The 27,976-nt window shown below is 37.5% G+C and overlaps 1 protein-coding gene across 2 annotated transcripts in view; it reads right to left on the bottom strand.

The window, feature by feature from the left end:
- Positions 1-26,891, bottom strand: part of LOC150084901 (eukaryotic translation initiation factor 5-like) — a 148,523-nt gene extending 121,632 nt beyond the window's left edge. The window contains exons 1-2 of one of the 2 annotated variants that reach the window (XM_090375626.1): positions 26,801-26,891; positions 26,545-26,656 (exon numbers count right to left, since the gene is read on the bottom strand). The gene's annotated coding sequence lies outside the window, so the exon portion shown is untranslated. Of the gene's footprint in view, positions 1-26,544; positions 26,657-26,789 lie in introns of both variants that reach the window. The other variant, XM_090375625.1, reaches the window with a different exon arrangement.
- Positions 26,892-27,976: the final 1,085 nt, after the last annotated feature.

The raw sequence follows: 27,976 nt of genomic DNA, 5'->3' as shown, positions 1-27,976 counted from the left end.
CATTTCCCGTACAGGGGCCATATTGAAAAAAATTCAAAGTTAGATTTCTTTAGTGTGTTACATTTTCCATATCTTGTTGCATGTAAAAGTAAAATTGAAAATATTCAAAAATTTTATTAAGTACAATACACAATTACATTTACTGAACAAAACATTTAATGAGATTTTTTTTTGACAATTAACAAAATTTAAAATGCTGTTTTAGTTCACTTTCTGGGTGGGCCATAGGTTGGACACCTTCATGAATCAACAACCATCAGCGCCCCGTTCGAGAATTAGAAAAGTGATTTTCTTATACCCCGACAAATAATCATCTGTTGTTTCGCAGAAGTGTGTTATCCACATTTTTCCGTAAATTTTCCCTATCTCTGTTTACATGGTCACAGTACCTGAATATCCGAATGACACTGACATTTTGGACAGTTTCAAAAAAAAAAAAAAAAAAAAAAAGAAAAGAAAAGAAACAATTCAAACTTAAGAACTAGTGACAATACCGATGACGAGAGAAGGAAAATGAGGACAATGAAGATATTAAACCTTCTAAGCATGAATTGTTGGCATTTGGTGAAAATGAAGTTAGAAAATTGTCAATTAGGTTACAGTTAAATGCAATTCGTGGATTTCGGGGGTACCTAATTGAAAAGATGGTTTCGGAAGAATTTGATGGACGCTCTGAGTATGATACCAATTTCATCGAGTGAATGTGAACGAGGATTTTCACAAATGAATCTGATTGTCAGCCCAGCCAGAGCTTCGTTGATGACAAAAACAGTTTCTTCACTACTGTTTCTTAAAATTGTATGCCCACCGCTGACCCACTTCGATCCAGCAAAATATGTCGATTCGTGGCTGCTTCAGAAACGTCATTCAACAACCGACACAAAGAGGAAAAAAGAAGAAGTCGGTATACGGTGTCGTATGAAAACTTAATAAAAATTTGGAATATTCTACAAAAACTTTATTATAAAATTATTTTTACTTATTATTTTTAGGGGCCACAGTCTAACGAAGGACCCTTAAAATGTCGCTCGGTTGTCTGTCTGTCTGTCCGTCCATCTGTCACAGCATTGTATCTCTGGAACTACTTGACCTATTGACTAGAAATTTTGCATGGGTTTGCACATCAAGTGGGCCAACATAATGCCATATTGATCATTGTTGATAAAAATTTGTCTGAGAATTGGAGTGAGGTTAAAATGTGGGGGGATAAAAATGTTGTCAACAACCTATAGCTACACCATTGAAAAGAGCTCAACGAGTACGTTTAAAATATAATTTTAAAATTAAAAATGGCGGCGCCAGACAGGAAAATGCAAATAATTTTCGTGTCCCCCTCTCTATTTCCGTTGCCAACGGAGCAAAAAATTTAAAAATCACATTAGCTATGCGTTATTCGATGCTTATCAAGGGAAACTATTCCGGTTGAAATCTATTTTATAATTAAATGATAAATTATAAATGTGTTAAAATTAAAAAAACCGATTTTTTATTGCACTTTGATAGCGCGCTTCTTTGTACTAAGTAACTCTCCTTTTGGTGACAAAAAGGTTGCTAAATAGTTAGTTAATAATTCTATAAAGGTCATTTATAAATTTTGCGACCAGAAGTATTTTTAACAATTTTCAAAGCTGGTGTTGTCCCGGAAAGGAGATACTCAGAGAGCCAGTGTTGAGGCATTGGTGGTAGAGAGGCGCCTACGTGGAGTCACGCACAGCCCTCACCTGCCAGTCGCTTCTCCAGGAAGAAGTCGGAGTCGTTTCTCCCATCCTTGGCATTAACAAATGGAAAAACTCAAATAGACAGGTTTTAGTTATTTCCTCAGTTTTAGGACAAGCCGGAGTACTAGAAACTTTTTTTCAGTTACCATAAAGCTCTCTATTTGAGATACTACACTAACGACCATTGGCGTCATCCTGACACCCAGTAGTTGACCGATTTATTTACTTATTTTATTCACATTTTACTTATTTTTCTATATATACTTCAATAATTAATTTATACTTAATAAACTACGTTAATATACTAAATTTGTTGTTCTTATTCCAAAAATATTACTACGAAAGTAACAATATCAGGAAAAAAAAAAAAAAAAAATTTTTTTTTGAGTACTTTTCATATCCTTTTAATTTTCAATTTTTCCTGATAGCAAAGAATGAGTACCGGCACCTATTTTTTACAAAAAAAGCACTGGTTTTTAGTAGGGTATCAAGCCTTTAGTAGTAGCTAACCTATGAAAGAAAACAGACAAGGAAAAGATTGTTTAATTATAATAAAGCATTCAGAAAACATAAATATACATCACAGAGGTAAAATAAGCTAGATAATAAGGTCTGCTAAACTGTATGGCAAGGTGAAACTATTCTTGTTTTGTTTGCTTTATTTACAACAGGAATTCACAAGAATTCAGAACTCCAGATATAATTTTAAAAATTCAAGGCATCGCTCCACAGTCATTAAGAATTAGGTATGTCAATTCGAAAATTGTAGATCTCTTAAAGTACCATTTATAACTGACACAATATAATAGCGTAGCTTAATTTAATTTATTATGATGCTCACCTTTTTATAATCTGCATTGATGTTGGAATAAATTGGATGATAATTTTCAATTTAAGTTAGCATGAATAAGTTAGGATTTAAAAACAGAATTAAAATGTGCCCAAAGAAGTAGAAGTGCAAGTCTTCGTCCTTGGTTGTCAATGTTGAAATCTGAAACGATTTTAGTTATATAGTTGGAAACAGAAGGCCAATAGCCATAACAAGTGGCTTTCGTTTTACACGTCTTCAGTTGGCAATGGTAGAATGGGAGTAAACGCGTGCATTTAAGAAGACTAGGTTCCCGTGATGCTCCTGGATACACGTGGGAATCTCAGGTGCATGAGATTCCAGACCGGTGCTATGTTATAGGGTAGTTTGGAATTTAATACTTGAAGAGTGGAATGGCGGCGAAACCATTCTATAACTAGGGCTTCATATTGGAAAATTTTAAAACTGGATTTTAATTTGATAATAGGAATGGCCGAATCTACTAAGGGGGTGTGGTTGTGGGATTGAACATGTGTTGCTAATTCGGTATTGGACTGTCCCATCCTAAAGCTATTGTAGTGGTAGTAAGCACGTGTGTTTGATGTTTTGGTAGAACCGTATTTTGTGGTGGTGCTACCAATGTAGCAAGCGTTACAGTTATCTTGACATTTTATCAAGTAGATGATATTATTCATGTCACTAATGTGGTAATTTTGTGTATCTTTATATGAGTTGAATAATGAACCTAGTTTATTGTAAGATGAGAATGTAAGGGTGATGAGAAGGTAATTTTCAAAATTTAAAGTAAACAATACCTCCCAAACCTTTGAAAAAATAAAATTCTATCACAATAACCAATGATGACATCCTAGCATCTTTTGATGTAGTCTCATTGTACACTAATGTACATTTGCTGTCCACATTACAAAACTTACGTAATTTCTTAACAGACGACAAAACCTTATCGAATCGCACTTCCTTTTCAATTAATAGCATACTAGAGCTTACAACCTTTCTATTAGAAATTTGCCTGCACATTTCCTAAAAATACATGTAAAAAATATCCATATATTATCCATCAAACCTGTATTAAAATTGTACAAAAAGAATTACAGAAGAGATACAATAAAAAATAACCTACTATCACCGATTAAGATTCAGCCTAAAAAGAAATATGACACTGCAATCTTGGGTGGACCTTATGACATATAATGAAATACGTATAGCAGCTGCCATTAATGACATCCAACTCAGACACAACAGAAAATGGGGGATCTTTACACAGAAACCTCACACCGCCACAAAATCTTCCACTATAAACATTCTTCGTACCCTTTTTCTTCCACTGAACTCGCTAGCCTCGATTACGGTTTTAACTTTGCTATTAAAGATAATAAATATCCCTACAAAGAATGTATAATAGAACTACAAACCAAATTAGATAACCATGCAGATATACACCAAAGTAATTCAATTCTTAACTCCAGATTCAAACCCCAACCCAATATAAACAAACAACAGTTAATGGACTTACAAAAAATACGTAACAATCCAAATATTATCGTCCAGAAAGCTGACAAAGGTGATTCCATAGTAATAATAAACAAAAAGCACATATATAGAAAAAAATGGAATCTATACTCTCTGATTCAGATACATACAAACTGGATAACACATATACTATTTCCAAACATGAAAATAAGCTTGACATCATTTTAAGGAAATTAAGATTCAACAATGAAATTAATTTATACACCCTTCAACAGATTGGTATCCGTAACAATATTCTACCGCATATGTTTGGTATTACCAAACTCCATAAACCCAATCACCCACCAAGACCCATAATATCCTTCAGCAAATCAGCTTTCATTAATTTATCTTCCTTCCTGGTCAAAATATCTCCCCCCTCACCAGATTTTCGAAATTTAAAGTAAACAATACCTCCCAAACCTTTGAAAAAATAAATTCTATCACAATAACCAATGATGACATCCTAGCATCTTTTGATGTAGTCTCATTGTACACTAATGTACATTTGCCGTCCACATTACAAAACTTACGTAATTTCTTAACAGACGACAAAACCTTATCGAATCGCACTTCCCTTTCAATTAATAGCATACTAGAGCTTACAACCTTTCTATTAGATGCCAGATACTTCCGATTTCTTAATCAGATTTACCAGCAAACCTACGGCCTACCTATGGGATTAGGAATCTCAGCCCCCCCTATCTGAAATTTACCTAGCCTCCATAGAAAATCATATTACAACCATACCCCCCCCCCGATATTAAATTATTTATACAATACACTGACGATATCCTCTTAATAGGGCACAAATCCACAATAAATGATCTTTTCATTAAATTTAATTCCATGCATAATAGATTAAAATATACCCTGGAATTGGAAGAAAAGGAACAAATTAATTTCCTAAACCTCACTATATACAGAACGATACAAAACTAGGAACAAGAATTTTCAGAAAAAATACTCACACGGGCAAATACTTACACTTTAAATCACATCACCCCCTCAACACAAAAAAAGCAGTCCTTTATAATCAAATTTACAATGCTATAAAATACAGTTCCACACATTATGACCTTAATAATGAACTACATCTTACAAGTAAATTCATATCTAGGAAATATCCTATTCAATTAATCAAACAAACTATTATCACAGTCCAAAATAATATCAACAACCCACCCAAACGCATGTCCAATAATAATCCACGTATTATCCTCCCTTACCACAGTAATTTTGCCAACCAATTCCGCCGTTTATTCAAAAGTACTGATATCACCCTTACATTCTCATCTTACAATAAACTAGGTTCATTATTCAACTCATATAAAGATACACAAAATTACCACATTAGTGACATGAATAATATCATGTACTTAATAAAATATCAAGATAACTGTAACGCTTGCTACATTGGTTGCACCACCACAAAATACGGTTCTATCAAAACATCAAACACACGTGCTTACTACCACTACAATAGCTTTAGGACAGGACAGTCCAATACCGAATTAGCAACACATGTTCAATCCCACAACCACACCCCCTTAGTAGATTCAGCCATTCCTATTATCAAATTAAAATCCAGTTTTAAAAACTTTCCAATACGAAGCCGTAGTTATAGAATGGTTTCGCCACCATTCCACTCTTCAAGTATTAAATTCCAAACTACCCTATAACATAGCACCGGTCTGGAATCTCATGCACCTGAGATTCCCACGTGTATCCAGGAGCATCACGGGAACCTAGTCTTCTTAAATGCACGCATTTACTCCCATTCTACCATTGCCAACTGAAGACGTGTAAAACGAAAGCCACTTGTTATGGCTATTGGCCTTCTGTTTCCAACTATATAACTAAAATCGTTTCAGATTTCAACATTGACAACCAAGGACGAAGACTTGCACTTCTACTTCTTTGGGCACATTTTAATTCTGTTTTTAAATCCTAACTTAAATTTAAAATTATCATCCAATTTATTCCAACATCAATGCAGATTATAAAAAGGTGAGTATCATAATAAATCAAATTAAGCTACACTATTATATTGAATTAGGTATGTTTATGGCTTTCTTTATTTTGAACTAGAACATTGTTTCTCTACCAATATTTGCCAAGTATCTCTTTAAATATATATATATCCCCAGTACATACTATTAAGACAATTTTTTTCTTTTTACTATTGAACCAAGTTTGTTAAACTTTAAACAACTTAATTATAGTTGGATGGACGGGAAAAATTGCCTATAGGCAATAAACTTGCCATTGTACTTATGATTGTGCACACAGAATAAACAAAAAAGAATTATATGAACATAAAATAACTCAAATTCCCCCCCCCATACACATACAGAGGCATAAATTTTACAGACATCAATGAACACTGATCAATAAAATCAGTAGCCTGGAGGCGAGTTTCATAAAGTATGCCTCATAAGTATTGGCTGTATTAAGGTTAGTTAATAACCTTAATAATATTAATATTTTAATAAAATTAATGTTTACAAAACTTGAAGCTTATAGCTGGAAAAAATTTACATATTCGATTTAAAATTTTGAATTTAAAAATGGAAAAATGATTTAAAATATTAATTAGATCTTAATTTTGACATAATAGAGTAACATTCATTGAAAATGAAAATCAATTAAAGTAATGTTTAAAAAATTTATAAAAAAAAATTTAACCCGTAAGTGACTGGGTGAGAAAAACGGCCATTATATAGGTTGGGTCTGTCTCACCTGGCGCCTCCGTAGCCAGGTGGGAAGGAGCAGCAGTGCGTAGCACACGCTTCTTGATTAGACCGGGGTTCGAGCCCGTCACCACCAAATACGGAGGATGCGGAAAGGTCAAGGGAATGACCACCGCATATCACGGAGCAATATGGCCTTAGTTGCTAATGCTCCTGAAAACCAAATAACAACAACTGTCTCACCTACATAAAAAAAAAAAAAAAAAAAAAAAAAATGTGTATGGTAGAAGCAAAATAATTTATAACGAACATTTATTAACATTCATGGTAATGTAATTAAAAAGCATTAACTAAAAAAAAATAATATTAATAAATAATTTTCATAAATACTGTTCAAATTCATATTATTCAAAACACAAAATTACTACCAATAAAATTACTACAGTACAAACAAAAATTACTACCCTGTTGGCGCCTCCGCAGCCAGGTGGGCAGGAGCAGCAGTGCGTGGCACATGCTTCTTGATTAGATCGGGGTTCGAGCCCATGACCACCAAATATGGAGGATACGGAAAGGTCAAGGAATGCCCACCGCATTCCCTGACCTTAATATAAATTCCGTGACTGCATTCCCTGAGCTTAATATAAAAATTAATAAATTTTCTAATGAAGTTTATATATGCATGTAAAGCAAGAATTTGGCAAAATGCTAATGAAGAAGCTTCTCATTAGTTGTGAATGGTTTATACCTTCAGATGCAAATTTCCTGACAGAAAGGAAAGCAAATAAAAGTGAAAATCACTTCTTTCTTTAAGGAAAATGAGGCTGCAGTATCCGAGTCCTTGTAGAAATAAATTGGTGACTTCTGTTTATTTATATCTTATAATAAATTAAGTTTATATTAAGGAGAAAAACAGTTGGTGGCTTGAGGATATGAATTATGTAGGAGAGAAAACAAGACACATAAGTGAGGAGGGGATTGAGCCACTAACTGTTTTTCTATTTAGCAATATTTTTACTTTATTAAAAGTGATAATCTTAAAATATATTTGTGCTTTTTATACACACAAATAATATAATTTTTTTTTGCCTTTGGGGTATACCTTTCACACAATACAGGTCGCATGCAAGTCAGTACCAAGAGAAATTGATTGTCGTTTTTGTAGATCATTGAGGTTTTAGGAATACAACTACAACAAACAATAAGGTCTTCCTGTATCCATGCCATAAAGATACAAGAAGCAATTTATGTGCTAGATTTTTAAATGACATGATTCTTTGAAGACTATCTCTTTATATATCTTTCTTAACAATAGAAATATAAAAATTGCAACAGATAACACTTTTCTTTTACACAATATTACTATCTGGGTTGGGTCTGACAGACAGAAAAAAAGAAAGCACCAGTAAATTTCTTACCAAGGTCCACTTACAACTAAATGATACAGTGGCAAGAAAGAAGGACGATACCAGGTTTTTCCAACAAAATCCTGCATAAAACGAGTAATGGGTACACATTATATGTGCATGATCTGTCACTGCAGGGCTAATTAAAAATTAAGTAATACAAAACCTATTGTGACTTTTTTTGATGCAATAATGTTGTTATGTTGTTATTTGGTTTTTAGGAGCATTAGCTTGTTTGTTTGTTTGTTTGTTTCGGAATTTATTGGGTGCATCGGCAACTATGGCCATAGTGCGCCAAAGCATTAGCAACTAAGGCCATATTGCTCCGGGATATGCGGTGGTCATTCCCTGACCTTTCTGCATCCTCCGTATTTGGTGGTGACGGGCTCGAACCCCGGTCTAATCAAGAAGCATGTGCTATGCAATGCTGCTCCTTCCCACCTGGCTACGGAGGCACCATGAAATAATGTGTCCTCTATTTATTTATGTATCACTTGATTCAATTTTCTGAATTTCAGAGAAAATTTTTTTTCAGTTTCAGTTTTTAAGTCCAAATTGAAGAACCAAAGTCAACAGGTATAATTTTTTCTTGGACTTTCAGAGTTATTTTCATGCTGCTATCTTTTATAAACACTGTACACAATTATTTAGAAATACATAAGACATGCAGTACATAATAGAAAAATTAAAACAATTTCATTTCACATTGATAGACAGCCTGTCTGAAGTGCTTTTCAGAACATAGATCGTTTTCCATACTCCCCAAAGAGAGATCTATATAAATTTTGGAAGGGTTAAAGGGTAAGGACTAAACTTTTATCAGCATATCTCTGATTTTTATACTGTGCGATCATCATCATCATCTTGTGATGATGGGGAGTGATGCTACCTTAAACAGAAGGTAGCAACCTTCTGTTTAAGGTAGCGACCCTCCACAAAAGTTTAAGGTAGCGACCCTCCCCATCATCACCTTGTGGTGTTTGGGAGGGTTGCTACCTTAAACAGAAGTCAAGGGGATGTTGCTGCTATCAGGTTTCCTGTTGCTCCTGATTGAGAAATTTCTGTTGGACAGAAGACCAGGAAAGATTAGAGATTAAAATACGATCCCTGGTTTACATTGAAGGAAGTGTCTGTGGCATGAGGATATTGCAGAGGAAATGAGAAAGGAAGAAAGGTAAAAAATAAACCAAAATGCTACAGGTGCAGAGAGGAAGGTAAACTTGAATATATTTGTGGTTAACATTAAAGTTGTTAATGTGGTTAAAGTTGTAGTTAACATTAGACTGCATTAAAAATGCTTCATTTTCATATACTGAAGTGTTATTCATCATACAACCCCAGGGGCTCACAACTGGTGATTATGGGCTTGACACACCCAGGGTTCTGAGCTGGATATCATCATTCTTCTCTTTCTTGGTGATTCTCTTCTACTTCTGACACTCTCTCTTTCTCTAGATAACTCAGGATTTTTTTTTTTTTTTGGCTGATGCAGCAAAAGCCCCAGGCTTCCTTGCACCACATAGCTAATAATAACAATAATAATAATAAAAGATGCAAGCGGCTGAGCAGAGGATGCAAGGAGCAATTAACCATAGATGCTGCGGTTATAGAGCAAGCCTACAAGAAGCACTGTAATATGTACACAGCCTACATCGATTACCGCAAGGCCTTTGACTCCATGCCTCATAGCTGGCACCGAAGATCTACAAAGTCAATCTCCAATAGGGACCAAACTTCCTAAGAGAAATGATAGCGAAATGGAGTACCACCATTAAGGTTGAGAACGTTGTAACCAGGCCAATTCCCATCAGGAGAGGAATCTTTCAGGGAGATGGCCTGAGCCCTCTGTGGTTCTGTCTAGCACTTAACCTGTTATCCACCATGCTCAACAGCAGCAAGCATAGATATAATCTCAAAGAAGGAAGGAAGAACCTGTACGCCCATACCCAACTGATGTACGGGGAGGAGAAATTGTTGAAGATAAACACAAGAAAGGCACCTGGGGTGGATGGGATCTATCCAGTTATATTAAAGGAGGCAGCAAAGGAGGTAAGCAAACCCTTAGCCATAATTATGAGAGCTTCCTTGGACTCAGGGGAGGTACCCATTGACTGGAGATGTGCAAATGTGACCCCAATTCACAAAGGGGGATCAAAGGCTGACACAAGTAATTATAGACCTGTGAGTTTAACTTCTGTTCCCGGAAAATTAATGGAGGCACTGGTGAAAGAAGCACTGCAGGATCATCTAGACAAGACTTCAGTTATAGCTAGGACACAGCATGGTTTTGTTAAGGGGAAGTCTTGCCTGACAAATTTGATTGGATACTATGATGCAGTCACAAAAGAACTGGATGCAGGGAATAACTTTGATATTATATACTTGGATCTTAGAAAGGCTTTTGATACTGTTGCACATGGAAGACTGCTGCACAAATTGGAGCAGTGTGGCATTGGAGGCAAGTTGCTGCTATGGATAAAGGGGTGGTTGAGGGGGAGAAGACAGAGAGTGGTAATCAATGGACACTGCTCATCGTGGACTAATGTTATTAGTGGAGTCCCTCAGGGTTCAGTATTGGGGCCTTTATTGTTTTCTGTATTTATAAATGATATTGATGATGGTATATCAGGCTTAATGTCCAAGTTTGCAGACGATACGAAGGTTGGCAGGGTTGTCAAGGACACTACTGACACTATGCTGCTGCAACAGGATTTGGAAAGGTTGAGCAGATGGGCTTCGAGGTGGCAAATGAAGTTTAACATTGACAAATGTAAAGTACTACATATGGGAAACAGCAACCCCAGAGCAACGTATCAACTCTGTGGTACTACACTGACAGTGGTAGAGAATGAAAGGGACCTGGGGGTGGTGGTGCAGGCAGATATGAAGTTCTCTGAGCAGTGCAGACGAGCTGCAAGAGTAGCTCATGGTGTATTGTCAATGATATATAGGAATTTTTCTAGCAGGGATAAGGAGGTGATTATTTCCTTGTATAAGGCAATGGTCAGGCCACACCTAGAGTACTGTATACAGGCCTGGAGGCCTCATTTCAGGAAGGATGTAGAGCTGCTGGAACGAGTACAGAGAAGGGCAACTAGATTGGTGAATGGGACAAAGGGGTTCTCTTACGAAGAAAGGCTTAAGTTTTGCAAATTACAGTGTCTGGAAACTAGGCACCAGCGGGGTGATCTGATAGAGGTGTACAAAGCCTTGAATGGTTTGAGCATGCTCAATGCTGATGGGATTCTTCCTCTAGCTCAGAAAAATCACCTGAGAGGGCATAAATTCAAATTGAGGAAAGACAGATGTAGGATAGATGTGCGGAAATTTGCCTTTAGCCAGCGGGTGGTTGGTGGGTGGAACAGACTTCCATCCCTTGTCGTGGAAGTTGATAGCCTAAATAAGTTTAAGGCTCAGCTGGACAGGTATTTCGAACGAACAGAGGGGTGAAGTGGAAGTGGTTATTTTTATTTATTTATGTTACTTTTTTTTTTTTTTTTTTTTTTTTGGCTGATGCTGCATAAGCTTGCTTTCTTGCATCAAATGCCTCTACTAATGCTAATGCTAATGACATCAAGCTCTAAGTGGGAACTGAGAAGCAACTTCAGCAACTACTCTGGATCACCAAAGAATTCAGCAATGATATTAAAATGGAATTTGGTGTAGACAAATGCAAGAACCACACACTGCACCAGGGGAAATTAGTCAACTGAAACTACCAATTGCAGACTGGTAAAGAGATAAGCCATGGCAGAGGGAGAGGCCTACAAATAGTTGGGGATGATGAAAGCTCAGCAGTTACAGCACAAGGAAATTAAGGCCTGCCTGACCGAAAAATACCACTCAGAAGCCTGCTGAAAGCAAAGCTGAATGGAGGAAACACAGTTAAAGCCATGAACACCTATGCAGTCCCAGTGCTAACGTACTCCTTCAGGGTTATAGATTGGACTAACACTGAGCTGGAGAATATCATGAGAAAGACAAGGACAATGATGACCATGAGCCACTAACACCACCCGAAGTCAGCCATGGAGAGACTGACAATTGCTCGGAAAGAAGGAGGAAGGGTCCCGAGAGACCTCATAGAGCAACAGAAAACATCGATTACTAACCTGAAGGATTACTTCCAGAAACAAACAGCAGCACTCCACCAGGCCATAAGGAAGATAGACAGCAATATACTCCACTCAACCTAAGCGAGGAGTCCCCTCCCAACCAGGAGCCACAAATGAAACTAGAAAGATGGGCAGAGAAGACACTCCATGGTAGACACTACAATGATCTCCATCAAGATCACATAGATAAAACTGCTTCCAATGCTTGGCTCATGAGTGGGACACTCTTCCCCAAAACTGAAGGATTCATGCTCGTCATCCAAGACCATGTAATCAAAACCAGAAACTATAGGAAATACATCGCCAAGGAGCCTGGAGTGTCCAATGACACATGTCGATGATGCCACCTGGCCTCAGAAACGATCCAACACATCATTGCGGGATGCAAGGTGATCACCCAGACTGAGTACACTCATAGACACGACCAGGTAGCCAGGATAATACATCAGAAGCTAGTAAGGAAATACCAGTTGATCGAAGAAAGTGTATCGTACTACAAGTACGAACCCCCCCCAGACAGTACTAGAGACCCCAACCCACAAGCTGTACAGGAACAGCGCCATAATAATGGATAATACAATCCCGCACAACAGACTGGACATAACCCTTGTAGACAAGAAGGAAAAGGCTACCTATCTGATTGACATAGTGGTACTCAACACTGGCAACCAGCAGAAAACCCATGGGGAAAAAAATCAGGAAGAACTCAAACCTAAGAGAGAACATCAAAGAGATGTGGCATATGCAACAAGTTACGATCATCCTGATCATCGTGTCAACCACCAGTATGGTTCCAGAGACTACATAACAGCCTAGCAGCAATAGGTCTCCCAGCGAACACCTACAAGGAACTCCAGAATGTCCCAATCCTGGACCCTGTAGGATAGCCAGAGTTCCTCGACCATCAGTAACACCAGACAACAACCACCCTGTGTATTTGGTAGCAATACCCCATCACAAGGTGGAACCCCCAAATCAGGGAGAAATAATATGAGCAATAATAATATTATTATTATTGCTACAAAAAATATACTTTTCAACAATCATATAAACATAGGTTTACCAGCAGTTTAAGAGTAAAACATCAGAAACAATGAAGGAAAAAAGACATGAGAGCAGATGTAGTAAAATAAGTTCTGTTTAAAAAATTTAAATTATATTAAGTTCTTTTACATTAAATACTATTTTCAATCATATTTAATAAGAAAAAAATAATTCAAAGATAAATTCACTGATTGTTGTATTGTTGTTGTTGTTGTTTGGTTTTTAGGAGCATTAGCAACTAAGGCCATATTGCTCGGGAATATGCGGTGGTCATTCCTTGACCTTTCCGCATCCTCCATATTTGGTGGTGACGGGCTCGAACCCCGGTCTAATCAAGAAGCGTGTGGTACGCACTGCTGCTCCTTCCCACCTGGCTACGGAGACGCCATTGTTGTATTGTCTTGATGAAGTTATTTTCATTATTGAATGAATAGAATTTGAGACCCTGAAAAAACAGGGTGAATGCCCTCAGAGGAATTAAGTTTGGTACCATCAAGCACTCAACTGCACACCTCAACACAGCAGCAACCCTCAAGGTAGAATGCATTGGTCCCATAGCAGGTAGCTATCGTTGGTGATGACTCTATTGTCAGGGAAACAAAATATATTGTACAAAAAGAATAAGTGGAAAAGAACAAGGGTATGTCTGCCTGGGGGGGCAATAGTTGATGACATTGCAGAGCAGATATCATCTTTTAAGGGCACAAAAGGTGATACTGTACATTGGCACTAATAACATTAAGAGTAGGAAATCTGAGAATTTATTTAACAAGTACAGGACAATGTTAAGAAAATTTTCTAATTTAGAGTAAATTTAAAAAAGTCTGCAATTCAGCCCAGACACAATAGGAGGGATTACATGATGAGAGCCTTGTCAATCAATTCAGCCTGGAGAGTGTGTGCAAGGCTCATGGGATAGAATTTTTCTCAGCATGGTCTGTGCTTGCTTACAGAAGAGATTTCTTCTACAGGGATGGGATACACTTAAATAGAATGGGTGCAGGAATATTTGCCGGTGCTATAGAGGCAGCAGTGTTAGGTGGGTCAGAAAACGGCTAGCTTCAGAGGATACACAGATAAATAGATTAACAATAGCTGCAGGCAAAGGTAACATGATTCTTGCACTGCTTCTACTATAGCATGCATCAGTCATAGAAACAAGGTACCAGAATTTCAAGGATCCTGTAGGCCAGATACAACAAGGAAATACACGAGCTGTGTTAAGGAAACTAGGATCAATTTTAAGTGCAATGTTAAGAAAGTCTGATGACACATGCACTGGGAAAACAAAAATGAGAGTAGGAGTGTTATAGGCCAAATGACTGCAATGCATACAATGAACAACTGTAATTGTGCAAGAGAAATAGAGGGGACCAGTAAATTAATGTCTTATAATAGAGAATTTTAACTTTATTATCTGGAACTTGTGGGTTAGACACTCAGACTAGTAAGTTTTATGGATTTATTAAACGATTGTTTCTACAGCAGCATGTTAGAGAGGCAACATGAAAGAGAAATATTCTTGATCTGATTATTAGCATTAGCATTAGTAGAGGCATTTGATGGAAGAAAGCAAGCTTATGCAGCATCAGCCAAAAAAAAAAAAAAAACCCACTTCACCCCTCTGTTCGTTCAAAATACCTGTCCAGCTGATCCTTAAACTTATTTAGGCTATCAACCTCCACTACAAGGGATGGAAGTCTGTTCCACCAACCAATCACCCGCTGGATAAAGGCAAATTTCCGCACGTCTATCCTACATCTCTTTCCTCAATTTGAATTTATGCCCTCTCAGGTGATCATTCTGAGCTAGAGGAAGAATTATGATTATCTGCAGATTCTTAACACAGATTGCAGTTACGACAGGGTATTGATGTGGGATTTACTTAAAGGTGTAACTACCACCAAAGGTAAAGGGAAGCAATTTTGCTTTTGTAAAGGAGACTACACTGGTTTTAGGCAGTTTTCAAATTCTATACAGTGGGACCAACAAAAATTCTAAATGGAAGCATTCAGGGAAATAATCATTGAAGCTACTAGACTTTTCGTACCAACTAAGATCTAAAACTTAGATCTAAATAGATATCAGATGAACTATTGAGAAATGTGTATAAAAGAAAAATGCATGGGATGCATATAAAGTATCAGGAGATACAGAAGCCTATGGTAGATATAAACTAATCTGAAATCAAGTTACAAAAAGGTTAGACAGTCAAGGCGTACAAAGCCTTGAATGGTTTGAGCATGCTCAATGCTGATGGGATTCTTCCTCTTGCTCAGAATAATCACCTGAGAGGGCATAAATTCAAATTGAGGAAAGACAGATGTAGGATAGATGTGCGGAAATTTGCCTTTAGCCAGCGGGTGGTTGGTAGGTGGAACAGACTTCCATCCCTTGTCATGGAAGTTGATAGCCTAAATAAGTTTAAGGCTCAGCTGGACAGGTATTGCGAACGAACAGAGGGGTGAAGTGGAAGTGGTTATTTTTTATTTATTTATTTTACTTTATTTTTTTTTTGGCTGATGCTGCCTTTCAAGCTTGCTTTCTTGCATCAAATGCCTCTACTAATGCTAATGCTAAAGACAGATTACAGGAAGTCTTTGGCAAAGAATGCCAAGAAGAGCAGCAAAGACTTCTATGTTTATATTAACAGTAGAAGGAAGGGATTGAATTACTTTGGGCAATTTGATGTCAATGACCCTGCACAGGCGGCTGACAAATTGAATAGGTATTTTGTATCACACATGAAGAATTCTTTAGGGAGTGGGGGAATGCCAGAAGTTTCTCAAAATCTGGCGGGGAGCTAAACAATTTTGTGATAATTGAGGAAAGTGGAAGAGAAATTGTTGGTTAAACACAAAAAAAGACACCTGGGGTGGAAAGGATCTAGCCAATTATATTAAGCAGCAAACTCAAAGCCATAATTATGAAAGCATCTCTGAATTAAGGAGAGGTTCCTGGAGACTGGAGATGATGCAAATGTAATCCCAATTTGCCAAGGGTCAAAGGGTGACATGAGTAATTACAGACCTGTTAGCTTAACTTCTGGTCCAAAGAAAATAATGAAGCAATGCAGGACCATCTAGACAGGAGTGCAGTTATACTTCAGTCATAGTACGGGCTTATTAAGCGGAGAGCTTACCTGAACAATTTGATTGGATATTATGATGCACTGACAATATAACTGGATGCAAAAAATAATTTTGTGTCATGAACTTGGATTTCAGGAAAGCTTTTGATACTGCTGCACACAAATTGGAACAGTATGGCTTTAAGGGAAAGTGCTATGGATAAATGGATCAATGAGTGGGAGAACACAGTGGGTATCAATGGACACCAGTCTTCATGGACTAATGTTATTAGTGGAATCCTACAGGGTTCAGTGCTTAGCTCATTTTTGTTTTTCTGTATTTATTAATGATACTGATGAAGGTATATCAGGATTAATGTCTAAGTTTGCAGATGGTACAAAGGTTGGCAGGTTGGTTAATGACAGAAATGATGGCATGCTGTGCAACAAGATCTAAAAAAATTAAGCAGATGGGCTGAAAAATGGCAATTGAAGTTTAACATTGACAAATGTAAAGTGCTGCATATGGATAGCGGTAACCACAGAGTAACATACTATCTGTGTGGCACTACACTCTGGGTAGTGGAAAATGAGAGAAAGACTTGGGAGTAATTGTGCAGTCAGATATGAAGTTCCTTGAGCAATGCAGACACAGGCTGCCAGAGCAGCTTATGGGGTTTTGTCAATGATATACATGAATTTTTTTAGCAGGAATAAAGAGGTGATTAAGCCATTGTATATGGCATTGGTCAGGCCACAAGCTTGAGTACTGCATACAGGTCTGGAGGCCTCACTTTAGGATGGATGTGCAGCTGCTGGAACAAGTACAGAATAGGATGAGATTTGTGAGAGGAACAAAGGGGTGCTCTTACCAAAAAAGGCATCAGTTCTGCAAATTGCAGCATCTAGAAACTAGGCACCCGCAAGGTGATTTGATTGAGGTATTTAAGGCTTTAAATGGATTAAGCAAGTTCAATGCTGATGTGATTCTTCCTCAGCCCACACACACACACACACACACAAGGGGACACAGATTCAAGTTGAGGAAGGACATGGGTTTATTCAATGATAAGAATTTTGCCAGTCGGGATAAGGAGGTAATTGTCCCATTGTATAACACAACTGTAAGACAAGACCACATCTTGAATCCTACATACAGGTCTGGAAGACTAATTTTAGGATGTAAATCTGTGAAAACAGTTGGAGCAAGGGAAACAAAAGGTTTTTTTCTGGAACTGAAGTCTTTCTTGGTGCTCCCTGCCAAGAAAGGTTTAAATTCTGAAAATTGCAATGTCTGAATACACACCCGTGAAGAGATTTGATTAGTGTAAAACTTTGAATGGATCAAGTAAGCTCACTGCTGATGGCATCCTTCCTCGTACTCAGACTATACATGAGAACAGAAATTCAAATTGAGAAAGGCCAGTCGCAGAACAGATATGCAGAAGTTTGCACTCAGCCAGCAGGCAGTTAGAACAGGCTTTCATCTACTATTGTGGAAGTGGGTGGACAAAATAAATTCAAAGAACTAGACATTCTATGATAGGGGATGGACAGGTGAAGTGGGAAGTTTTTTTTTTTATTGCCAATGCTGCCAATAAACCTGCTTTCTTGCATTATATGCCACTACTAATACTGAAGGCTTAACTGCCTCTTTTGCAACTTCTTTTAATATAACTGGATAGATTCAATCAGCCCCAGGTGTTTTAGATGCAGCAGTTTCTCTTCATTTTTCCATTCCATATTAGTCAACATTCATGTGGGGACATAAGTGCAAAACACTTATTCAATTTTTCAGAAATCTTTACAGAACACCAAAAGCAAAGCCATTTATATCTGGTGGTCCAATGTGATTCATCGCTTTCCTTCTGGTGATAACATCTACTCTCATACTTTTTTTTTTTTTGGCATTTATGTCCCATCAGATTGAATCAACATTACATTGACTTGTGACTTCTAGTTGCACTCTTTTATAATCCATATGGTGGTTAACCAAAATTGTAACTCTTCCCCCTTCTGCCACGTCTATTCTATCTGCACACATTTTAATCAATATTCAAATTTGCACCCCCATATATCATGGAGAAACATGGTACCTTCATTAGCATGGAGGTACCATGTTTCTGTTATACCTACAATATCAGCATTTGATGACTTAACCCATCATTTCTCAAACTGTGGGGCACAATCCCACAGGGAAGTTGCAGCTAGATATGACTGAACATATAATGTATAAAAAAATCATCTTTGATCATGTGAGGGTTAAATTTCAGATATGTTATTAACACTCGCTTCATTAGCATTAGCAAGGACACATGATGCAAGAAAGCAAGCTTATATAGCATCATCCAAAAAAAAAATACCCCCTTCTCATTTCACCCATTCACTCGCTCCAAATGTTTGTCCAGTTCTACATTGAATCTGTTTAAGCTATCAACTTCTACGACAGACGGAAGTTTGTTCCAGCAAACAACCACCCGCTGGCTAAAGGCAAACTTCCACACATCTATCCTACAACTGTCTTTCCTCAATTTGAATTTATGCCCTCTCAGACGATTATTCTGAGCAAGAGAAAGAATCCCATCAGCACTGAGCATGCTCAAGCCATTCAAGGCTTTATACACCTCAATCAGATCACAAAACACTAACCAAATCACAAGATACAAGCCCGTTTCATACTCCTATTCTATTTATGCTATTATGCTTTGTTTCTATTTTTATCATAGCATTGGTATCATAGCATATTAAAAAAAATTTAAGATTAATGAAGTTTGATATCTGTTTATTACTTAACTGTATTTGCATTTATAGGATTCCAAATTTGATATTTTTCATTTATTTCCAATAAAATATTAGCTATCAAAGTTATTGGGATATTTATTTATTGTCCAATTTTAACTTCAATGTAATCATTAGTTTTATTCATTACGGACGGAATAGGGGTTGCACAAATTCATTTAGTATTTTAGGAGAATGGGGGTTGTGGTATTCAATAAGCTTGAGAATCCCAGACTTAACCAATAATTCAAAATTTAAGGACCAACGCTATTTCTAAAGGTTACAACCACAAAATCAAATGAAACAGCCTGTGGCCATTTGCATAACTATGGCCATTCATTAGAAAGCTAGTGCACATGCAAAAATTTGAATCGTGATGAGAGGGCTCACATAAAGAGATAAAAGCAGCAGTTCAGCAGTTATATGCAAATTACCGAATGGTGAGCATGATTGTTACAGACGTTCGATTGGTTTCATACAGTGCTACATACAATGAAATGGCCAGTGACATCTGGATGACTTTATCCGGGGTCAAATAATTGGGAAGCTCGAGGAAGGTCAAAGTGCGAGGAGTGTGGCTGCAGAGTTCGGTATCGCCCAAAGCATTGTTTCACGTGTGGTTGGCCTTCAGAACGACAGGTACAGCTATTCGAAGGACCAGTTGTGGTCATCCACGAAAAAAACGCCCAATGATGGCCACTATATACTCCTACAAGCCAAGAGGGACCGACATCAGACAGCGGAATCCACTGCAAACCAGCTGCAGAAGATATCGCAGTTTACTGTGGCCAGGCGACTCCACAAAGGTGGACTGTTTGCCCAACAGCCAGTATGCTGTATCCTTTTAACACCTGCCCATCAAAGACATTGTTTACAGTGGTGCATTGAACACAAGGACTGGACAGCAGTGCAATGGGGTAAGGTACTCTTTACTGATGAGAGTAGATTTAGTCTCAGCAGCGATTCTGGACGTCAGCTGATCTGGCAAGAGGTTGGCACACGGTATTACCCAGCAAACATCACTGAAAGGGATCGATATAACGGTCGAGGTGTTGTCTGGGGAGGCGTTATCTCGGATGGGCATACACAACTCCAGATAGGCTCCTCCGTAGCCAGGTGGGCAGGAGCAGCAGTGCGTAGCACACGCTTCTTGATTAGACTGGGGTTCAAGCCCGTGACCGCCAAATACGGAAAGGTCAGGGAACGACCACCGCATATCCCCAGAGCAATACGGCCTTAGTTGCTAATGCTCCTAAAAACCAAATAACAACAACTCCAGATCCTGGAAGGTGGTACTGTAACCAGTGCATGCTACTATACTGAGGTAATCCTTCCCCATGTGCATCTTTTCCGAGGTGCTATTGGCCGTGAGTTTGTATTTATGGATGATAATGCCACACCCCATCGCACTGCAGCTGTTGATATGCTTTTGGAAAGTGAGGACATTGTTCGTATGGATTGGCCTGCCTGTTCAACCAATCTAAATCCCATCGAACACCTATGGGATGCTCTGGGTAGACACCTAGCGGCACGTCCACACCTACCAGAAAAAGTTCATCAGTTGAAGATGGTGCTGACAGAGGAATGGACGATGTTACCGCAAGAACTTAACAACATTGTTCTAATTATGGACAGGCAGTGCAAAAGTCTGCATCGACATTAGGGGTTGCCATGTCTCCTACTGAGGACCACCTCTTCCCTTTGTTCCACCTTTGACAGTAATGCATCTGTATCATAGCAGTGAGTGCTATGTTGCCATTTTTGAATAAAGTCCCTATATACCGTTTTGTTTCCGTTATTGTGTCAGTGTTGTTTCCTTCATCATTTCTGTACGTCACGAGGTTCCTTTGGTATGCTTTTCCCATATCCAGGCCACTCCTATGAGAATCTATAGGTTAAAACCTGACTGGTCCTTAAGTTTTGCACACCGGTATAGTAACTCTAACAGAACCCATATACCTACTTTTTCCACGAGGAAATAGCAGGCTTCTTTGTAATTCCCCCCCCCACCTCAGCTACTGAGTATCCCAATAGAAACAATTCAAGAATCAAATTCACCTCTGCTTACAGCTATCATTAAATGATTATTCTGTGTACCCTCTCCCAAAGTGAGAGTTTTCCAACCAACTTAATACTGCTTCAATAGCATAAGAAATATCCTTCCACTCTTTTACTCATGTATATACCATATTTATTTTATTCCAATAAAATATTAGCTTCAAGTATATTTACTTTATCCAAGATTATCCAAGTATTTTCACTTTATTAAAGTGTATCCCATCTTAAAGATGGGATACACTCGAATAAAAATCAGGCTAAGAAAAATTTACTGTCCAAGTCAGGGCCAACCCGATCAAAAAAGTCCTCATCATAAACATTAAAATTGCTCCTGGCAGACACACCACGGTCCTATTCCACTTTTCCTAATTGTATAAAATATTCATAATTTCCCTGAAAACAGTCTAACAATCACCACCTCCTGTGGGACCAACACAATCTGCTTGTGGTGACCCAACCAGATAAATAAGAGCAGACTCTAATGTTAAGGTGAGCAGCTGAGTACAAATAAACTGATTTAATTCCTTTGCGGGAAACAACTCTTTTATCCAATCACAAGTTCACCCAACAAGATGCTAAATTTTCATTTAATTTCCTCACTTTCTCTCTACAGGTAGTACAAACAAAGCCTCTCCCTGCTGCAGTTGTTGTTATTTGGTTTTTAGGAGCATTAGCGACCAAGGCCATGTTGCTCCAGGGATATGCGGTGGTCATTCCCTGACCTTTCCGCATCCTCCGTATTTGGTGGTGACGGGCTCGAACCCCGGTGTAATCAAGAAGCATGTGCTATGCACTGCTGCTCCTGCCCACCTGGCTACGGAGGTGCCTCCTGTTGCAGTATGCCCAGCTAGTCTGGTTCAGCATGTGTGTGTCTGGTTCTTAGCATGTGTGTTAATTTTTTAAACCTAGAAATAAATCAAAACTTCCTGCATACCTTTCTCCACCAATATTCTCTGAATCATGATACAGTATTTTCTTTTTGCACTTCAATTACAAGAAATCAATTTTTCCTTTACTATTTATTATTAGCCATAGAGTGCAAGGAAGTCTGAGACTTATGCTGCTTTATCAGACACCAGGTGAGCAATATCAATTTTTGGTAAAGATTTAGTTTAGGGTGCACCCTTCAAAATGGTGGCAAGGAGAAGAGGGGAAAAGCAGTGATTAACAGATTGTGACTCTGCCCACTCACTGCATTCTTCCTCTTCTCCTCGACTGCATGTGGCAGATGTCACGTAACATCGGAGCTGAAAATGAAGAAAAAAAGCAATTTTTTAAAAATCAGTCAAGAAACAAGAATGCATGTTATTCGGGGGTGGCGAAATATCACGTGACATCACAATAAGTCGGAGCTCAATTGAAGAAAAAAGAAACAGCAAAATGGGAATTTTATTTTTTTAAAAACAAGAAATATAAATTTTTACAAACTGCGATTCTTCTCGCCCGTACATTACTAGATGATTGCACGTGCATTAACAATTAAATTGCTGTTTGTTAGTGCACAAAATGTCTGCAAAAATGCTTATTTTTATAAAATTTTTTGGTGGGGACTGCTGCCCCCTAAACCTCCGCTTTTGGGATTGAACATAACTGGCCAAATTCCACGTGCATTAACAAAATTGCTCTTTGTTAATGTACAAAAGTCAAAATGTTATTTTTTAAAAGTCAATAACTGGGAAAACACTGAAATTGTCAAAAAACTACAAGAATACAAAGAAAACTCAACTCATCGGTCATAGCCTAGCACGATAATAACTGAACACTTTAATACACAAAATGAAGGAGATTATGCAAAATCCTAATTAGCCAATCGTTAACCTAAGAGTAGAAACAACACTTTTGTACAAAAAAAAAAAAAAAAATAAATAATAAAAAATAACACCTTGTGGTATTTCTATTTCTAATAAACAAATTCATTCAATATTGATTGATAATATATTCAATATTAATTAATAAATTCATAATAGCCTAAATTCATTCAACTGAATGAATTAAGGCAGCTGCAACTTTTTTAACTGTCTAAAATAAAAATAACACCTTGTGGTATTTCTATTTCTAATATACAAATTCATTCAATTAATATTGAATGAATATCCATCAATCAATACCTGTTCTCCACCCATCAATCACTGCCGTATTGGTGAGTCTAGAGAGGGTGCACCCTAAACTAAATCTTAGCCCAATTTTTTTTGTAGTTCACCTTACTACTCACATGGCATCTGTAAGACTCCAATAAATAGTCTGAAGAGCTGTACAGTCAAATCTTGTTTATACAAAGTTCAAGGGAACTAAATTTTCACGTTTTGTAATAACGAGGTTTGTAGTAACAAGGTCCCAGAAAAGTGTCAAAAAATTTTACAGGTTTTTTTTTTTTTTTTTTGGCACATACAAAATAACATAATAAAAATAAAAACAAAGGCTGTCTAACAATACAGTAAAAGGAATAACACACTTTTTAAAAATTTTATTTGTAAGATAAACTAAGAGAAAAGCAATTAACAGATATGAAAATATTGTACAGTATATATATTTTGATATACAGACACTCCCCGACTTATGTAAGGGTTGCGTTCTGCAGAACTCTACGTAACTCAGATTTTATGCAAGTGTGCTTGCATAAAACCTTCCCTTCCTACCGAGTCAGCAAGTTCTACTATTGCACCAATTCCGTGTTCTGCCGGTTTGACCATATTTCCTGAATCAACTGATTCTGGCCATACATTTTTCCAAAACACATTTAATGTTGACGGTTTTACTTCTTTGAGCGATAAAACTGATTCCGATACAGTCCTCAATTGAAAAATGTTTCCATGCCTCCATCACTTCAATTCAGAATCAATTTTTGCCAAAATCGATTGCAACGATTTTCTGATGTAATGAGTTTCAAAGGTAGACATAATGCCTTGGTCTAATCAAAGATGTTATAATAGGTGGTGGAAACATTACTTCAATGTTTGAATGACTTAAATCTTTTGGATGGCCTGGCACGTTATCCATTAGTAATAAAACTTTGAAATCTAGATTGTTCCACAAATTCAACAAGCATAAGTTCAATAGCAGAGAACCTAACACGTGGATTTCCCCCCCCCCCCTTTTTTTTTTTTTGCATAACGATTAGCAAGCCAAAAGTGGGGATTCATAAAAAAAGAATGGAAATGTTGAAAAATTACATCCACAAAAGCTCAAAAATGCCGTGTTATGCGAGGTTTGCCACAATTCTCTAATCGTGTTAGAGCGAAACCGTATCATATAAGTGCCGTGTTGTGCAAGAATTGCCACATTTTATCAATCGTATTAGAGCGAAAATGAGTTGTGAAGTACTGTGTTATATGGGAGTTGCCTGTATATATATTTAATCAGGGGAGAAAAATAAATAAATATTAAAAGCCTGTTCATTTCGTTATAACTTTATTCTTCAAAACACTATATTGTTGTTTATCTTATGGAAAGAGAGCTTTGTTAACATGCACAATTGTTTTAAGTTGAGTGTTGAACTCCAAAGGTGATATGGTAATTTATAATCTCTTGAGGTTTTTCAATTTGTGTTTATTCAATACGGTAATGATAATTAATTTTTCATTAATTTGACATACATATAAAATTAAGTACACAACAAAATTTAAAAGAAATTAATTTTCACAGCACTTAATTATCAATGAACAGTCCAATATCATAATGTAAGTTTCATATCAGCTGCTTTAGGAAGTTGGCATTATATGAATTTAACACTAACAAGCAAGGTAAATAGATATTTTTTATATAAATAAATAGAATAAATTTATATAAATAAATTTTATATAAATAGAAGGAGAATCACGATTTAAGAGAAGAGTTTGAAAAGAAGATTAAAGAGAGAGAGTACCAAGTAGAATGACAGAAGGTGCTAACAAGGAATAGAAAGATTTAAGAAGGTAATGGTTAACACAGATCTAGAAGAGTGTTGGAGAACTGCAGTTATCAAAAATGTAAACACACTGGTGGAATGAGAGTTAAAAGGGCAGTAAAACTGAAGAATAATGCATTCAGGAAATTTATGAAAACAAAATTGGAACAGGGCAAAGAGATATATAATGAGAAGAAAAAAGAGGCAAAGAGAATTGCAAAAGAAAAGGACAAAGGTTAGACGGAGTTCACACATAAATTAGGATATTAATGGAAATAGAAACATGATATATGGATTGTTGAGGAATAAGAAAATGAACAATGAAGAACCTAGTTTCCTAGTCATACAGGTAGAAAATTAGTCAAGGATGAGAAGGAAATAAGGAAACAGTAGCAGGAATATTTTGCAACACTACTTAATGATAAGGCTAATGGGAAGAAAGATGGTGTAAGAAGAGCAGAATTCACATAGGGAGAATCCATAGTGTGAAAAGAGAGCCCAAAAGTTGCTCTTGAAGTAAAAGACGCAAAGAAAAAGACGAAGAATGGAAAATCACCTGGAACGGATGAGTTACCAGTGGAAGTTATTAGGGCTGCAGGGAATACTGAACTACATTGGCTTTATGATATTATCAGTCTAGTTTATTATCAGAACTTATTATACCAATTTTTAAGAAATGGTCAAGAAAAGAGAATGCAATAACCATAGGGGAATCACCCTATTATGCCACAGTGCTAAAATCTTTGAGCGAATTCACGAGACAAGATTGAGGAATAAAACAGAAGACAGAATAAGGGAACGGTATGGATTTAACGGTATGGATTTAGAAGAGGAAGATCAATGATTCACTTGATATTTGTCTTAAGAGAATTGCTAGAAAGCCACTGGTAGTTTGCCATAGCCTTATTCTGGTATTCTTAGACCTTGAAAAGGCATATGATAGTGTGCAAGGAGAAAAAAGTGTGGAAAGTTTGGAGAAAATGGTAATAGATAGGGAGGAAGTAGTGATGATTAAAAGTATGTATTTAAAGTGTGAAAGTTGTGCAGAGGGCAAAATTTGGGGATTCAGATTGGCTTTCACTGTCCAATGGACTTCGACTGGGTATTGTATTGCCTCCACTATTTGTTATTATTGTCTTGGACAATATCCTTGCACCAGTGGATGATAAAAAAGGTGGAACAGCAGTGTTTGCAGATGATGTCTTCCCTTAGAATCTTATATCATGGTACAATGGTTGGACTGCTGGAATATGTGCATTGGATTCGAAAAAAGTACTTTCAAAATAATAAATAGGTTTACAATTGAGTCTAAAGTTATGTCGTTCTCTTCCCCCCTCCATCCCCCCCACACGCGTATCTTTTGTTGATATTGTTGTTTGTTTACGCTCTTGGGGATTATGCCATAAAAAATCAATAAACTATACATTATTAATTAACTTACCGATCCACCGAAATAAAGACGTCATATAAAACAGTTGCTCAACGCAATGGAAAACGGAAAAAAAAAACGTGCCAGAAAGAATCTGGTCGCTGGCGTATGCTCACGACAGTACCTGCAAAAAGATTAAGGATGTATTGACTTATGCACAAAATTATATAAATTCAAGCAAGAAGCAATTCATTATTCGAAGCATTCTGCACTCAAATATAAAATAAAAATTATGCACAAAAAAAAAAAATACGCACACTCAACAAACCTCGACTCGAATAATGGCCGAATAACGTAGATACAGCACTCAACCTGCACTACCGAGAAAAACCCGGATGATAATCGATATCATCCATGTACACAGAACATTATACAGTAGGGGGCAATATTAAATTTCACAGAACGAACAGCACAGCCCTAACGATATGCTTTTCTAAATGTCATTATGTTGAATAAAGAACTCCAGCTTTAAAATGACGGAAATGTTAAACCGATGAATTGTAAAATAATAATAATAATAATTTTAAACAAGAGGATTCCGACCACTGCTTGCTTTGCTCGCCAACCCCTAGCGCACGCTTTTCTACGTAATACGTAGAGGTATGACGGAGTAAGTCAAATGTTTTCTACTTAAAAGACACACGTCGAAACGCACTGATCAGTATCTAATCTAATATATAAAAGAAAATAGGAAGTGTAAGAAAAAACTATAAAAAGTAAAATTGTGTGAATGTTGAGTGAATGAAAGTAATTATTAACTGCGTGTTCTATCTTAGCCTCTTCACCGCACAGACTGATGGCTATGCAGGTCCTCAGGGACCTCATGGTTATCCAAGCTGACACCATGCTGTAGCTTTTCCTAGCTGGCATGGTGTGGGAGGCTGACACTGGCCATTTGGCAACCCCAGGTCAGTGGGGGACCAAGCTGCAAAAAGCAGGCTCCACCAGAGGGATCTCTTTCCCTATGTTCTTTTATTCCTACCGCCTGAGGTGGTTGAGTCTCCCTCTGATAAAAACCCTTCCCCCCATCCTGGGTGTCCCCTACCCCCTTTTGCCAGGTGGCTCACCCTGCCACCCACTTTCAACTCCAACCCTCTGGACCATGCTGGGCATCTTGTACCTGGGGGTTCTCTTACCGTCTCCCCTTTCAAATCAGGCGGGTGCCTCAACTACTGTCCCCTATGGTCCTACCCCTTTTATCCCACCCCTTCCTATCTCCTCATTATCTCCTTTCCAATAAAAAATTTGGTAAAATCCAGATTAGGGTACCCTGTCCAACATAGCGGCTAGCAAAACAGTGGGGAAGCAGTGATTAACAAGTTGTGACTGCGCCCACTGTCCTCCTAAGTTGATATGCCTAGGATGTTTCCCCCCCCCACACTTTCCACTGTTTTTAGATCGCAAACTAATTTTCCGAATCAAAAACAGTGAAATGGGGGCAAAC

This window comes from Mastigoproctus giganteus, chromosome 6 (assembly GCF_048544385.1).
Source record: "Mastigoproctus giganteus isolate SK-2022 chromosome 6, ASM4854438v1, whole genome shotgun sequence".
In the NCBI taxonomy this organism is placed as follows: Eukaryota; Metazoa; Arthropoda; class Arachnida; order Uropygi; family Thelyphonidae; genus Mastigoproctus; species Mastigoproctus giganteus.
The sequence above is the reverse complement of the archived record's forward strand: the minus strand, read 5'-3'. Positions and strand labels throughout refer to the sequence as shown.